Below are 3,588 nucleotides of genomic sequence, written 5' to 3' on the forward strand. Positions count from 1 at the left end.
CGAATAGTTATGCACGTTGGGCTACTCGAACGTGTCATTTGGACACCGGGCGAAAAAGATAACATCAGAATTGTAGGAGGGGCGAAAATAACCACTTTACATCTAAACAGACTGGGGCTGCCCTTATCCTTTTTTTGGTGCCTTAGTAAATCTCGTTTGCCTTATCTCCTACGCGTGTCGAGAGAAAATCATTTCTCTTTTCTTCTTCTCTTTCCTTCTTCTTTCTTCTTCTCTTCTGTTCTTTTTCTTTTCTTCCCTATTGATCTCAGTTCAGAAGAACTGAGTTATCTTGTGTGAATTATTCATAAAAAATTAGTTAGTTTGATAAATCGAAGTATATGAAGCTAGAACTGAAGTTGTTTGAGCTCCAGGAGAAGAAGAAGATGATGTTGATGTTGAATTGGAGTTAAGGTTTCTGGAGTTACGATTCGTGTAGAACTGATGATGTTATTGTGTCGTTGTGGGATGAAGAATTGAGGGATTGTTGTTGATTTGACTAGGTGATGCTGTTCTGATGATGAATCGAAAAGAAAAGGTAAATCAGAGTTTTAATTAGGGTTTCTGTTTTGGCATTTATTCATGAAATTGTTGTTATTTGATTGATTGTGGTGATGGATTTGCTGCTAATTGAAGTTCAATTATTTTATTGAGTTTAATTTTGGTTTCATATAGAATTAGGGTTTTCCCCTGTTTTTCCCCAAATCCAGAAGTTAGGGTTCTTGTGAATTAGGGTGTCTGTCTTGGAATTAGATGATGAGAAAGATGAATTGGTTAATTGGGATTGTTGTTGGTGTTTTGGAATTAGGGTCCTGTGATCTGAAGATGGAGATGAACTTGATGTTGGCTAGCCAGATAAAATGGTTATGGTTGTGGTACTGTTGAACTGAAGTTGCAGCTGGTGGTGATATTGTGAATTTTTAACTAAATTGAAGAGCAAGATGAATATTAGAATATCACAGAGATGTTTGAAATGAGATTCATTGTGCAGGTAGTATTGTGTAGGAAGTGTTATAATTTATGGTTGGTGGAAAAGAAGAAAGAATGTTTGGTTTCTGAAATTGTGGCTGTAGATAAAGTCGAATATCAGAGTGGTGGGGATGCTGCTGGATTGAATTGATGGGTTGATGACTTATATAGAATCTGTATTGGTAGTTTTATTGAGTTGCAAATGAAGCTACCGAATTGCCAAGAACTCGACTGGGTTAGTGGTAACGAATTTATGGAAGTAGTTACAAGTGGAGCTGCAAATTATTATGGTGCTGGTGGTTTTGAATGTATGATGCCTGTAATGAAAAGATGGAACTCCAAGTAGTGGTGTAGAACTGAGATGAACTGAGACAGATGAGAAGATAATTGAAGTTGTAACTCGTAGTGTTTGCAATCATGGAGTGAACTGGTGGTGAAGGGACTAGGTATGCAAAGGTATTGGTGATGTTGTTGCTGCTGTTTTGAAGATATGAAAAGTGGCTGCATTTTGAGTTACGGTTTCAAAAGAAGTCCAAAGAAGAATTACAGGTTTTGGAAGAATGTTTTATGTACATATGAAGACTGGATTGTTGACTTGAGTGTATTTGAAGTTGAGTTGGGTGGTGTATTGGAATTGATGCAAATGATGATGGTAGTATTTTAACTGAAATTTCAATGTAGGAAGATTGAACTGAATGTGTGACTGAAGTGATGTAGTTGAAGTTAATCTGGTTGAATGAATTAATGAAGTAGAGTTAGGTCGATGGCTGTAGTCTTGGCATGTTTTGCATTATATATTGTTTGTGCATTTTGAGTAGTGGCCAGTGTAAGGGCCTGGGCTTATATGCCTGACTCAGTGATCCTTGACTGAGTTAATCATTTGACTAGTCTTGACCTTGGAGTTGACTTGACCTGACCTGATATGACCTTTGACTACTTTGACTATGGACTTAACATTTGTTTGACTTTGACTGTTAGTTGACCTATTTGACCGTTAGTTGACTTGGATGGACTAGACCTTAAGTTAATGGGTTTGTTTAGGGGACCTGGGCTTAGGCATAGTTTTCCTATTTTTTTATATTGGACCTTATGGTCTGAATTGACCTTTAGTTCCTTTTACAAAGTTGTAGATACTTGTTAGACTTATTAAATGGACTATAGATTCTACCTAATGGAACTAGTAAACCTTTCTATGCTAAAGATAGATAATGAAAATGTGTAGAACCATAGATGGGCTTAGAATCATTAGATAGTTCACTTAGCTTATAACTAGAGAATTCTATGAGATTGTGGTATGAGCCTGGTATGAGCCTTTTGGATAATCTCTTAGAGTGCCTGTGTGATTAACAATTATTTTGTATTAACAACGATCGATTCAAAGGACGAACCAGTGAATTGTGAATCTCGAGGTAGGCGAGGCTTGTCATCAAAAGAGGTGGGAATCGATAAAGAACTCTCTTGTATTCATTATTGTTTTACAAATCAATCTTGGCGTTGTGAAATTCATGCATATCTTTGTGTGCTTTGTGTGGTATCAGATGTGTGCCGACACAATATCAGTATTCTATGGTTAGGGAGATACACCGCAATATTACACGGCTAGGGCGATACACCGCAATATTATTCTTCCTTTATATATTCAGTATTCTATGACTAGGGCGATACACCGCAATATTACCTATTCGGTGTGGAATTGTCATAAATATTACTCTTCCCTTATGTGTGGAAACACACATCTCCTACATGGATGTTTACTGTTATTTATGGATGTCTTTGAAGAAGTTTTTACTTTGTGTTTTACTGTCTTTCCGTGTATTATTAACTTTTCGATAAAACCTGCATTGTCTTCGAATCATATTAATGATTACTTGAAAGCTAGTTGTTATTCCTACGGGGAACCTCTTTTAGGGATGATGTGCTCACTCATTCCCGCTTTCAGGTTCAGAGACAGATCAGAGTTGCGCAACGGAAGCTTTGTGGCGTTCAGTCTTCTGCTATGTTTATTATGTTGTATATTCTTTTTGCAAACCAAATGACTATTGTATATATATCATTTGAAAGGAGTTTTTGTATATATATTTTAGAGCGGGGCTAGTTCTTGGGTTAAGTTTTTGTAGCAGACTTCTTAATTGTATGTTTAAGTATTGGATTTAGACTCTTAATGCCTCTTTATTTAGTTAAACTCTTGGATTAGTCAGCTGCTAGCTTAGGGGGCGCTACAGCTAGTGTCTGTAGCGACTTAATACAGTGTGGTGTTCAAAGATGGACTAGGTCCCGTGGTTTTTTTGTATTTGTGGTTTTCCTCGTTAACAAAATTCTGGTGTTTGCGTTATTTCTTTTCCGCATTATATTTTGTTATATAATAGAAATATATCACAGGTTGTGCGTTAAGTTCAATCATTTCTTGAATCCGACCTTTGGGTTGTTGATTGAATTGATTGACACTTGGATATTAGTTTGTGATATCGTCCAAGTTATTTCTCTTATTCAATCGGGCTCGCAAATTCCTATTTGCTGATTGCATATTGAATTGAGAAATAGAGATATAAACTCTTTGATATACTTTTATCTAGATTGAGTCTGACTGTGTAGTTGATTCTCTTGAAAGTATATTGGAGTTTG

At 36.4% G+C, this 3,588-nt stretch overlaps 1 long non-coding RNA gene across 2 annotated transcripts; it reads left to right on the plus strand.

Annotated features, from left to right (window-relative positions):
• Positions 1 to 208: 208 nt before the first annotated feature.
• On the plus strand, positions 209 to 3,123 carry LOC113330713. Of its 2 annotated transcripts, none has more exons than XR_003350444.1 (2): positions 209 to 535; positions 2,906 to 3,123. It is a non-coding gene; the product is annotated as an uncharacterized LOC113330713 (long non-coding RNA). The 2 variants fall into 2 exon arrangements; XR_003350445.1 differs by lacking the exon at positions 2,906 to 3,123 and adding an exon at positions 806 to 1,783.
• The last annotated feature ends 465 nt before the right edge of the window (positions 3,124 to 3,588 follow it).

Source organism: Papaver somniferum, unplaced genomic scaffold (assembly GCF_003573695.1).
Source record: "Papaver somniferum cultivar HN1 unplaced genomic scaffold, ASM357369v1 unplaced-scaffold_118, whole genome shotgun sequence".
Classification (NCBI taxonomy): domain Eukaryota; kingdom Viridiplantae; phylum Streptophyta; class Magnoliopsida; order Ranunculales; family Papaveraceae; genus Papaver; species Papaver somniferum.